Here is a 13,616-nt window from a genome sequence, read left to right on the forward strand (position 1 = left end):
AAAAGTTTCAGTAAGTTAATTTTTTCTCACATTATCTATTAATATCTTATTCAGATAAAACCAAATTTCTAACCTAGATTTTAGGTTGAGATAGAAACCCACAGTCATTTGTTGCGATGTGAGAATGACAGAGACAGATATTAACTAACAGAATCCAACTATTAAAATAAATTTAAGGGCACAATTCTCTACTGACTCCCCCAGACAAATCATTACTTGGATAGCAATGAATCAACTAAAAATAGAAGTGAGAACAGTTAGAGTCCTTTTTGCGATGGATAGATGTTTATGAGACTATTAAGTGAAGAGGGTTCAGAAACAAGGGGATAAATGGCATGCTAATTTGGGGTTGAAAGGAGTAATGAGATGATCTTGGAAATACAAGAATCGTGCTTAATGGGACTTGTCTACTTGCAATTCTATAAACCAATATACGTAAATTCAAAGAGACAAAGGACATGAGCACTTAGAACAAAATTATAGGAATACAGCCAGTCACAGTGGCTCATGCCTGTAATCCCAGCACTTAGGGAAGCTGAGGCAGGCAAATCACCTGAGGTCAGGAGTTTCTGACCAGCCTGGCCAATGGGGTGAAACCCCATCTCTTCTAAAAATACAAAAATCAGCCGGGCATGGTGGTGGGTGCCTACAGTGCCAGCTACCTGGGAGGCTGAGGCATGAGAATCACTTGAACCGGAAGGCAGAGGTTGCAGTGACCCGATTGCCCCACTGCACTCCAGCGTGGGCCACAAGACTCCGTCTCAGAAAAGAAACAAACGAACAAACAAACACAAATTTGCAGGGATAAATTTAGCAAAGAGGTGCCAAAGTTGAGATAAGGGTCACTGTTCCACGTCTGACACCTTTAATTCTTGAGTCATGGGGATGGCAAGCCAGGAACAGAATCTTCTGACTGGAAGCTGAAACCAGCCTTTGGGGTGGGTTCAGAGAGACTGTTCAGACTCAAGATGTGAAAGCAGATGTTGCCTGGTAGAAAATATCCCGAATGCAAGGGCATTTTCAAAGACATTGGTGCTCCGGAAAAGAGAATGCTGTGTTTAAAAAGGAAAAAAAAAAAAAAAAAAAAAAAAAAAAAATTAAAAGAATAGAAACAAGGAAGAAAAAGTGAAAAGTGACAGACAGTAGGGTGACCATACGTTCTCAGACCATCCAGGCTCTGAGGAGGGCGAGACTTGCCCAAGGTTACCCAGCAACAAGGTACAGCTAAGGTTATGTCTGCTGTCCCGGTGCAATTATTATAGTGCCCCTTTCACTCTCCGAAGTGTCTGGATTTCGATGATAAAGCTTATGATCACCCTACCAAAGAGAGGAAATTAGCCAGAAGACCCATGTGTCCATTTTAAACGGTGTGGACTGGCCCACAGTCCCGTGCCGCTGCCCAGCTGAGCGGTGTACACCACCTCTGCCTCGCCCTACCCCGCCCTGCCCGGGGCTCCAGGAAGGCTGGAGCGGAACCCTCGGCTCCCGCGCTGCTCTGGTGCCACCTGCAGGTTACCTGTGGGAACTGCTTCTCCACACCCTGACCCTGGACAACCTTGGACTTGGCCAAAAGACATTCCGAGCACGGGAAGCCCCCACTGGGGAGTTGGCTGGACCCTGAAGTCCACGTTACAGAATAAGATGGGCCCAGCTTAAACCAACAGAGCCCAGCTCCTCCTCTTCCTACCCACTCCTGTCCTGTCTCATTTTGTAGACGGGAAACAAGCCTAATTCAGATTTTTCATTGGTAGGATTGTGAAGCATACAGTTGGAGCCTCCCAGGTGCCATTCCCCACATCTCTGTCTTTCCCCTAATACGTTAGGATAGTGGGGAAGCAAGAGAGCTTAAGCTCACTAAGCTCCTATGGCCAGTGTGGGCACTTTTCTCTCCAGCCTCGCACTTGACGGGAAATAGGTGATCACACAACTAGGAGACAGGATCAGAGTGGGCTCGCGATGTGCTCACCGTCTGTTAGCTGAAACTGGAACCCAGTGTGAATATGTCAGTCTAAATGCAGAGCTCTATGCATGTTCCTCTCTATTCCCTTGGTCACCAACACCAATTCCCAAGGCAGAACCCCAGGAGGGCTGGACTGAAGGACCTGGAGGTAATAGAAAACAGCTCAAAAGTGGTGTACATGTCACTGGACTTTGGATTCCTCTGTGTTGGAGCCTGTGAATTGCTACCGGCAGTAAACTGAGGACATTGTAGGCTTCACCTTCTTTTAGGGATCATAGTTCTGCTCGACCTATCTCCAATGTCTGAAAACTGTTGTTTTATATATTTTGTTCCATTTTTCTAGTTGTTCAAGGTGGGAGGCAAATCTGGTCCCTGTTAGCACTCATGGCCACATGTAGAGGTTGCAGGATGTTGTTTATATCTGTATCTTTACTTTTTTTTTTTGAGACAGGATCTCACTCTGTCACCCCAAGTGGTGCCATCTCACCTCACTGCCACCTCCACTTCGTGGCCTCAAGTGATCCTCCCACCTCAGCCTCCCAAAGTGCTGGGATTACAGGTGTGAGCCACTGTGCCTGGCCTAAAACTGTATCTTTCTTATTATCAGTGAAGTTAAACATTTTTTCCTGTGTGTCAGCAGCATTTGCGTTTCTTTTTCTTTGAACTTTCATATATGTTTTCAATTTTTCTTAGAATTGTTGGTCTTTGTCTTCTCTACTTTTGGAATAGAATGAATATGATATTAACTGTACTTCAAATTGTGACCATGATGGAGTACCTGTATTGATGATAGTCTCCCAGCATAAACAACTACAAAGCTGCGCAAAGTACAAGAAGAAATTGTCTTCAGACATTGGGCAATAGGCAGTTCCAGGTACTATCCGAGAGAAGGGAATCACATGAAGTTACTGTTACATTTTTCTGGTGGGGAGTTTCCAAACCCTCAATGACAGCACCAGGAAGCAGAGTCCAAGCCAAGAGGATCAGTCTTGTTTGGTGGAGGAAACAGAGACTGCCGCTCAGGGCTGCTAAAATGTGTGTGGCAGAGTATCAGAGAGGACAGAGTTGCAGAGAAGGAGCCCCAGAAATCTTATAGAGGTTGCTGCAGGTCCTTGGCCAAATCGCACACTATGAATGTGTGGATTGAGACTCTGCAAGGCCCAGCACAGAACAGCCAATGGGGAGCTGAAAGCTAAACAGTAATTTCAGTGGTCACAGAGTGCTGGAGACACATCTGAATTCTGGCTCAGCCAGAGTCTCCAGTCTTGGAATCTCAGGTCTTGATGAATATCCCAGACATTCACAGGAGGGTCCAGAAGGCCATGCCTTGGGATTAAGGAAGATTCCCTAGGAATAAGGGCAAAACTGAAAAACAGCTCACCCTAACAAAACCTAAAATGGAGCCTTGACACACATGATCCAGTTAACCCATCAGTGATTTAATTCCCTGCCAAAATACAACAACACTAGAGTAGGATAACATAACCCACATCTCTACAATGAAGGTTCACAATGTCCAACAGCTCAAGAAATACTTACTAGATGTGTGAAAAAGTGAGAAAATACATCCCAAAATTAAGAGAAAACCAGTCAATTCAAACAGACCCACCATACATGGCGGCTCATGCCTATAATCCCAGCACTTTGGGAAGCCAAGGCAGGAAGATCACTTGAGTTCAAGACTTCGAGACCAGCCTGGGCAAAATGGCAAAACCCCATCTCTACTAAAAATTCAAAAATGAGTTGTGTGTGGTGGTGTGCAGGGGTCCGTAACCCCCAGGCTGTAGATGGTACCAGTTAGGTACCTGTTAGGAACCAGGCTGCACAGCAGGAGGTGAGTGGTGGGCGGTGAGTGTTACTGCCTGAGCTCTGCGCCCTGTCAGATCAGCAGGCATTAGATTCTCATATGAGTGTGAACCCTAATGTGAACTGCACATGTGAGGGATCTAGGTTTCGCACTCTTTATGAGAATCTAATGCCTGATGATCTGAAGTGGAACAGTGTCATACCATAACCACCGCCCCTGACTCCATCTCTGGAAAAATTGTCTTCTGTGAAACCAGTCAGGACTGCAGGTAGCACGTGCCTGTGGTCCCAGTTACTTGGAAGACTGAGGTGAAAGGATGGATTGAGCCTGGGAGGTGGAGGTTGCAGTGAGTTGAGATCATGCCACTGCACTCCAGCCTGGACAACAGAGTGAGACCTTATCTCAAAGAAACAAATAAACAAAAAGGGCCAGGCATGGTGGCTCACACCTGTAATCCCAGCACTTTGGGAGGCTGAGGCAGGCAGATCACCTGAGGTCAGAAATTCAAGACCAGCCAGGTGAGGCAGAGGTTGTAGTGAGCTAAGATGGTGCCATTGCACTCCAGCCTGGGCTACAAGAGCGAAACTCCATCTCAAAAAAAAAGGAAAAAGAAAACGATGAAAGGAAGAAAGGAAGGAAGGAAGGAAGGAAGGAAGGAAGGAAGGAAGGAAGGAAGGAAGGAAGGAAGAAAGGAAGGAAGGAAGAAAAGAAAGAAAGAAAAGAAGGAAGCAAGGAAGGAAGAAAGAAAGAGAGAGAGAAAGAAAAGACTCTCTCTCTTTCTCACACATTGGAATTATCAGGCAAGACGAGCTTTAAAGTAACTACGTACATACATTAAATAATTTAGAGAAATATCAATACCTGTGAAGGATGGTGAAAAAAGAATTTAGAGAAATAAGTTTTAGTATAAGTATGTCCTAAATATGCATGGTACATACTTACTAAAAAAATAGTTTACTTTTTTATCAGAAATCTAAATTTAACTGCGTGTCCTATATTTTATCTGGCATCTCTACCCCAAAGCCAAGCAGGAGAGAGTCCAGAGTCCTACCTTCCAGCAGGCAACCTAGCCTAGGACAGGGCCTGGCCAGGGGCAATTATGCATTGGATGGGTTTGAGATGCCAGTCATTCATGTGTCAAAGGTTTGCCAGGCCAGCATACAATCAATATTATTTTTATTTAATATTTTTGTCTAAAGCAACTTTAAAAATTTTAACCTTTTATTTGGAAATATAGATTCAGAGGAAATTTCAAAGATGGTACAGAGAGGTTTCATGGACTCCTCACTCAGTTTCCTCCAAAGGTTCTATTTTATATTAGTGTAGAACAATATCTAACAATGTCACGTGTCTAGGTCTATGCCATTTTATCACATATGTAGACTCCTTTAATCACTGCTACAATCAAGATACAGAACTGTTCCACCACCACGAAAATCTACCTCCTGCTATTCCTGTGCACTCATTCCAGGCTCTTCCCCTCCACTATTCCTACTCCTGGCAACCACTAATCTGCTTTCTGTCTTTATAATCTTCTCACTTCAAGAACATTATAAAATGCAAAAATTAGCCAGGTGTAGTGGCACCAGCTTGTAGTTCCAGCTACACAGGAGGCTGAGGCAGGAGAATCGCTTGAACGTGGGAGGTGGAGGCTACAGTGTCCTGCCACTGCAGTCCAGCCTGAGAGACAGGGTGAGACTCTCTCAATGAATGAATGAATGAAGGCCTGGCACGGTGGCTCACACCTGTAATTCCAGTGCTTTGGGAGGCCGAGGCAAGTGGACAAAAATTAGCCAGGCATGATGGTGTCTGCCTGTACTCCCAGCTACTTGGGAGGCTGAGGCATGAGAATCACTTGAACCTGGGAGGCGGAGGCTGCAGTGAGTTGAGATCGTGCCACTGCCTTCCAGTCTGGGCCACAGAGTGAGATTTCGTCTCAAAAACAAACAAACAAACAAACAAACAAAAAACAAAGAAAAAAGAACATTATTGTAGATCATATAAATGGAATCACACAGAATGTGGCCTTTCGAGACTGGCTTTTTTTTTTTTTTTTTTCATACTCAGTAAATGCCCTTTAAGATCCATCCAAGTTGTGCATGTTCCTTTTTATTGTTTTTTCTGTTTGAGATGGATTCTCGCTCTGTCACCCAGGCTGGAATGCAGTGGCGCAATCTCAGCTCACTGCAACCTCTGCCTCCTGGGTTCAAGCAATTCTCCTGCTTCAGCCTCCTGAGTAGCTGGGATTATAGGTACCCACCGCCATACCAGGTCTTTTTTTTTTTTTTTTTTTTTTTTTTGAGATGAAGTTTTGCTCTTATTGCCCAGTACAATGGTGCAATCTCGGATCACTGCAACCTCTGCCTCCCAAGCTCAAGCAATTCTCCTGCCCCAGCCTCCTGAGCAGCTGGGATTACAGGTGTTTGACACCATATCCAGCTTTTTTTTTTTTTTTTTTTTTTTTTTTTTTTTGCATTATTAGTAGAGATAGGGTTACATCACGTTGGCCAGGCTGGTATTGAACTCCTGACCTCAGGCAATCTGCCTGTCTCGGCCTCCCAAAGTACTGAGTTTACATGTGTAAGCCATCATAGTATTTCATAGAATGGATGTATCAGTTTGCTTAACCATTCACCTATTGGAGGGTATTTGGTTGTTCCCAGTTTGGGGCTATTACAAATAAATCTGCCATGAACAATCATGTGTGAGGTTTTGTGCAGACATCAGTTTTATTTTCTGGTACAAATGCACAGAAGCAATTGCTGGGTCATATATTAAGGTGTATGTTTAATTAAAGAAGCTGCCAAACTATTTTCTAGAGTGTCTGTACCATTTTATATTCCCACCAGCGATGTATTAGAGAGTGAGTTTTGTCTGCATCCTCGCCAATATTTGATATTATCACTATGTTTGATTTGAGCTGTTCTAATAGATATGTAGTGATATCTTACTGTGGTTTTAATTTGCATTTCCCCAGTGATTGGTGTTGAAGATCTATTCCTGTGCTTTAAGTCAACTCATTTTTAAAACCTAAATAAATGTATTTAAAAAGGAAACTTTTGCTTCGGGAGGTCAAGGCAGGCTAATTGCTTGAGTCCAGGAATTCAAGACCAGCCTGAGCACATGGTGAAACTCCGTCTCTACTAAAAATACAAATATCCGGCATGGTGGCGTGCGCCCATGGTTTCAGCTACTCGAGAAGTGAGGCAGGAGGATTGCTTGAGCCTGGGAGGTCGAGGCTGCAGTAAGCCATGATTGCACCCTTATACTCCAGCCTGGGTGACAGAGCAAAACCCTGCCTTAAATAAATAAATGAATAAAAGGAAATTTGTGATTAGTGGTTCTCAAAGTGTGGTCCCTGAGCCAGCAGCATCAGCATCACCATCACCTGAGAACTTGTTAGAAATGTAGATTCTCAGGGGCCACCGCAGACCTCCTGAATCAGAACCTCTGAGGAGCGGGTTCAGTGATCTGTGGGTTAACAAGCCCTCCCAGTGAGAATCGGTCTCATTTACTACAAATAGAAGGTAATGGTAAAAATAAATGCATCTGCGTATCACCTGAAATCCTCTTGTGGGCCCCAGGTTCACACACCACACTTTCGGGCAGGGGCCCCACTCACAGAGGCTATGACAAGAATGCTCCTGCCCCTGGGGCTGTGTGGTGACAGCTCACACAGCTCCACGTGGCGGTTCTGAGTTTGGGAAGCGCTGATGCAGTCCTACCACAGCCCTTCCTGCCCTTCACTGGACTGAGAAAATCCAGGCTCTGAGGAGGGCGAGACTTGCCCAAAGTCACCCAGCAACATGGTCAGTCTCCTTTCCCAGGGCCCTCACAGTGCCTGGCCTGTTTAAAGCCTGACTCTATTCACTGCTGAGTGAAAACTCCAGCTCCAAAACAGAATATGGGGAAGGATACTATCTTGTGCAGCTTATGTTTATAGCTGCAGATACATGGGGAAAAAAGTCCAAAAATACTGTTGAAACTGTTATTTAGGGAGAGATGGGGTTTGCTGGTTTTTTGCATTTTTAATTTTTATATTTCATAATTTTTATCACAATGCATAGTACATAATCAAAATTTATTAAATGTTAAAAATTGACATGAAGCCTGATCCAGTCACAGCCTATCATTGGCAGAGTCAGGAAGACTTCCAGATAGAGCAGCCCCGCACCTGTCCCAGGTCACACTCTGGGCACATACTAGGTCCTCTGGACACCCTCACCCCGTGGCGGCCTCCACATCCATACTCACCAGCACCTTCTGTGGGTGAGGCCCTCCCCTGCATCCAGCCCTGGGCACCCCTTAGCTCAGAGGGCACCTCATGGTGTGAGAGTCCACCTGTCTGTCTCTAAAGAGAGGAAAGCTCCTTGGGACATGTGTTCCGCTTGACCATCACCCCGGCCTGGTACAGAAAGGTGGACAGTGGATATTTGGTGAATAAATGAATGAATGATTGGAATGAGTCCCCAAAATGGTGATTTCCTGAGGCCCTTCTCCAGCTGGCCCAGGCGGAACCAGTTCCACTTTTCACAGGAAAGCCAGGTGTGAGGAGCGGGGCAGGTATGTGTGAGGGGCCTGGTTCTCGAAGGCTGGATGGACACGGGGCTTGTGGCGGGTCTGGGGGCAGCAGTGCTGCTGTGGAAGCCTTGGGGAGGGCTCATCCCTGGAATCCCCTAGGGTATCCTGGTGCCCCCAGCTGCTTCATGGTGTGAGAATTCCTGGCTGGTGGGGACACACAAGTACTTGTTTGGATTGGCCATCTGGTCCAGTCCAAGGAGCGGCGCCTCCCCCCTCAGGGAAAAACTCACTTTCGATGTGTGACAACAGCTGCAGGCAAGGGGAGGGAGATGTGAGCTGAGCCTCGGCCTTAGAAGCCAGAAGCCAGTTCATGCCCCTGCCTTGGTCTACGTGGGAAAGGGATGGGACCTCAGCTAGCTCTAGGGTCCTGGGTTATGGTAAGAAGGGCCCTCCCTTATGGACTCAGTGATATAGGCTGACCCAGCCCCTCCCTGAGCCTCATCAGTGAAACCAGGACTGGGCCAGGGCTCTCAACACTTCCCAGATCCAACCTCTGGCTTTCTCCCAGGAGGGCAGGAGATCAGACAGAGGTGATCCAGGCTCCCCTGTTTACCTCAGCCTCCTTGTGAAGCCTCCCTCTTTCTGCCTGTGAGGTGGGTGGGGCTGGAAGGTGGGGCACTCACCTGTGGGTCTCTGACTTCTCTGCCCAGGTGTGCCTGGAGAGCCTCATCTATACCCGGTGCTTTGCTACACCCTACAGCCTGGTCACAACCTCCCTGCCTCCAGAGCAGCCCTGGCCCAGGGAAGAAGCTGGTCTCTGCATTGAATGATAGGTAGAAAATGGAAGTGGGGACGACAGCTCTGGAAAGGAGCCAAGGACGAGGTGCCTTCCCAAGGATGTGGAGGGTTATTTTTTCCAGAATGGAGCTTGACTGGTGCGGGCAAACATCAGGAAGTGGGGAGGATGGCTCCCTCTGTGGGAGCTGGGGTGACTTGCCTGGGCCAAACGGTGGTAGGCTGTGGGTAGGGCAGGCAGAGCTGGGGTACCTGGAGCCTGGGGTCCCTGTCCTTGCAGAGGACTCGAATGCAAAACAAGTGTCCCCTGCCCTCTGGCTGGGGGTCATCCTCTACTTCCAAGCCCAGACACACACCAGCTGCCACAAGCCCCTGAGGCTCTTCAGAGGACCAATGGGCAGCCACACCCACTCTGGGCCAACTTGCTGGGCCCACCTGCACCCTGGTCAGGGCCCATGACTGAGGGGACTCTCTGGGGACAATGGGGGCAGTCTCATGCTGCCCTCTTACAGGTGGGTCAGTCCCTGGGATCTGGTGTTGGGCTGGGGTGGGCTGAGGCTGTTCTCTGCCAGGGTGCCTGGTGGACAGCAGGTAGAGCAACTTCTCCTTGGCTTTCCTGGACCGCAGGACACAGCTGAACACTGCACATTACCCTGGATGCCTTCAGATCTTCAGGAGACCCTGGGAAGGAAGAGGGGCTCCCCCTGCAGGGGGCTAGGACCCTGGCTCATGCTTGCTCCCTGCAGCAGGCACCTCTTCTCCAGATTGATATCACCTGATTCCTGAAGTCCTGGGCTACTGACCAGAGAGAGCCCCAACACCCTCACCAAGGCCTGTTCTTACATCAGAGCAGCTAGTACACGAGTTCGGAGCTGAAGGGTGCAGAGAGAGAACACAGGGCTCTGTAAGAGTTCTCAGCTCCCTGCTGCAGTGGGCCCCATAGAAGGCTCCCCAAAGATCTGCAGCTGCTGTAAGTCACTGGGAGGAAGCTGCGGCAGACATGTGTTTCCCAGCCTGGTAGATGCAGAGGGGTGTCCAGGCCCCTGAGTGGGAGGCCCAAACATGGCCTTGGATGTGGCAGTGCAGGAATTCTAGCCAGCTCTGGGGCCTTGGGCAAGTCATTTAACCTCTCAGAACCACACTCCTGGTCACCATGGGGCTCTTGTGTGGATGTAAAGGACCCTCAGGCCACTTATGTCCCATCAGTGGAAGCCTAGCGTGGGTGGAGACCCCTGAGACTGAACTCAGTGGCAGGATCCAGCCTGCCCAGCTCTCCTACATAGAGCCCAGAGCCAGCAGGGTGGGCTTCCTGGAGATGCAGGCGCTCCTGCGGGCTGGGGAGCATGAGCAGGGGTCCCTTTGGGGAGGTGGAAGAGGCTGTGGTCAGTGGAGACCATCATGAGGCAGAGCTTGGGCAGAAAAGGCATGATGATCAGGGGATCTGAGACCCGACAGAGCCTGGACTGAGGACACTGTGGCCACCTCCTCCAGGTGCCACTCAGGTGGTGGAAACTGAGCTATGGCTGGGCCCCCGGTCCTGAGTGAGGCCTTGCCAGTCTTGGAAGCTGTGCCAAAGGTGGCTTCATGTAAGGGCGTATCTGAGGACTTTTTTTTTTTTTTTTTTTGAGACAGGGTCTTGCTCTGTCACCTAGGCTGGAATGCAGTGGCATTGTCATGGCTTACTGCTGCTTCAAACTCCTGTCAAGTGATCCTCCACCTCAGCCTCCCAAAGTGCAGGAATTATAGGCCTGAGCTATGGAGCCCGTTTTAAATCTTAATACATATCTCTTCCTGGTCTGCTTCCCTGACTGACACACAGGCTGGCATCTTGTGCCCAGACAGACATGTTTCTGGACTTGGTTCCATTTGTTCTGACGGGCTCCTCTCTCAATGACCGCACGTTACAGTATGTGGCTATTCTTACACATTTCTGTAAAGACCTGAGGGTTAGTATATTAATGTCAAAGTTCTACCGGTTTTCAAGGCTGGGTGGAATGTTTGGGCTAATTACGTTGTGGGCATCTTGACAATATAGGCTTTCCCTCTGGGAACAGTGATTCTGGGACACAGGTTTTGCACATTCTGGTTTATTGCTTGGCTCACTGCCACAGAGGGATGGCACTGCTCCACACGCCATGCCCAAGAGATGTCCCACCTTATCTTTCTAAATCAAGCTGAATGTTCTCAGCTGACAGCATATCATCAGTGCTGCGGGGACTCACTCCCCACAACCCGAGATGAAGTGAGGCGGAGACTGTGGAGCAGATCTGTGCTGAGTGCATTCGCCCTTCCTGACCTGCACTGCTGCTGGCCGGGGCTGTGTCTGAGCTGACAGAGGGCACTGATTTGGGGACCGGGCAGGGGCAGTACTGGAGAAATGCCCCTCACCTCCCTCAGCTCCTCCTGTCCACCCAACACTTGGTCACCAAGGTCCCTGACTTCCAGGCCCCAGTCACCACTAACAGGGTGCTGCAGGGGAACAAAGTGTAGGCCCAGAACCTGGAGTTCAGGTCACTCCTCCTTCCAGTCAAAGCCTCTATCCCTCCCAGGTGATTCCAGCCTCATTCCTCCACGGGCCAAATATCCTAAACAAAGGCCCATGGACAGGGGGTCTTTATCCACGTGCCCAAAAACACAAGCAGAAAGGCTCTGCATGCCCCCGTGGCCTGCCAGAGGTAAGAGCCTGCCCGTCAAAATGCACAATCCTGGTTCTTGCAGGAAGGTGAGGAGCGGAGGAAGAAAAAATCCATCTCATTCTTTTAGCAGGAACCTAAACTTGGGAAAGCCAGACCCAGTATATTTCTTAATCCAGATACTTTTATAACTGGTTACAGCGGGGTCACAAGCACAACTGTTTTCCAACATCTTTCAACTGGCCACATAACACAATGTAATTTATTTTTTTCTTTTTATTTTTTAAGGCCAGGGGGAGTGGCTCACACCTGTAATCTCAACACTTTCAGAGGCTGAGGCAAGAAGACTCCTTGAGGACAGGAGTTCGAGACCAGCCTGGGCAACATAGCAAGACCCCACATGTAACAGAAAAACCCTGTCTCAAAAAAATTTTTTTGAGTACAGTGGCATGATCACAGCTCACCGTAGCCTCCAGCTCCCGGGCTCAAGCGATACTCCCACCTCAGCAGCTGGGACTCTCAGAGCACACCACCACATCTGGCTGATGTTTTAATTTTTGGTAGAGGTGCAGTCTCACTATGTTGCCCAGGCTGGTCTTGAATTCCTGGCCTCAAGAGATCCTCCCAATGTGACCTCACAATGCCCTGGGGTTACAGGCATGAGCCACCATGCAGCCCCTGCAAAATCTAACTGTTCTTCAGGTGCTTCTTTGGACCTCCTAGCTAGACTGTCATTGGCAAATACTAGTTTATTATTTTCCCACATTTATGTTAACGGATTTCCCATGTTTTATTTGTCTAGACTAGGGTTTCTCAGCAGCAGCACTACTGACGTTTTGGGCTGGATAATTCTTTGTTTGGAGATGTTTGTGCCTCACAGGATGTTTAGCAACATCCCCAGCCTCCGCCTGCTACATGCCAGTAGCACTCCTCAGTGTGACAGCCAAAATGATTCCAGATATTGTCAAATATCCACAGGGAGGCAAAATCACCTCCAGTTGACAGCTGCTGACCTAAAAAACCTCTGGAACAATGTTAGATCATGGTAATGATAGCACATACTGCTCCTGACCTTAATGGGAATACCTCTAGCATCGAAGTATAGTAGCACCTCTATACTACTGTCTGGGCACTGTATTATTATTAGTACACTGTAGTAGTCCATTCTCACGCTGCTATGAAGAAATACCCAAAACTGGGTAATTTATAACGAAAAGATGTTTAAGTTGACTCAAGTTCTGCGTGGATGTGGAGGCCTCAGGAAACTTACAATTATGGCAGAAGACACCTCTTCACAGAGCAGCAGGAGAGAGGAGAGCCGAGCAAAGGGGAAAGCCCATTATAAAACCATCAAATTTCATGAGAACTCACTCACTATCATGAGAACAGCATGGGAGAAACTGCCCCCGTGATTCAATTATCTCCACCTGGTCCCACCCTTGACTTGTGGGGATTATTGCAATTCAAGGTGAGATCTGGATGGGGACATACAGCCAAACCATATCATATCCTTTATATTAGCATACTGTATCAAAATATAATTTTCTTTCTTCTTTTTTTTTTCCTTTGAGACAGAGCCTCGCTCCGGCTCTGGCTGCAGTGCAGTAGCATGATCTCAGCTCATGGTAACCTCTGCCTCCTGGGTTCAAGCAATTCTTGTGCCTCAGCCTCCCAAGTAGCTGGAACTACAGGTGTGTGCCACCACACCCAGCTAATTTTGATGGTTTTTTTTTTTTTTTTTTTTTTGAGTACACATGGGGTTCAACATGTTGACCAGGCTGGTGTCAAAATCCTGACCTCAAGTGATTCTTCCACTTCGGCCTCCCAAAGTGCTGGGATTACAGGCGTGGGCCACTGCACCCAGCCTGAAGTATAATTTTCACAATATGAAAAGCTTGAC

This window comes from Chlorocebus sabaeus, chromosome 26, assembly GCF_047675955.1.
Source record: "Chlorocebus sabaeus isolate Y175 chromosome 26, mChlSab1.0.hap1, whole genome shotgun sequence".
Classification (NCBI taxonomy): domain Eukaryota; kingdom Metazoa; phylum Chordata; class Mammalia; order Primates; family Cercopithecidae; genus Chlorocebus; species Chlorocebus sabaeus.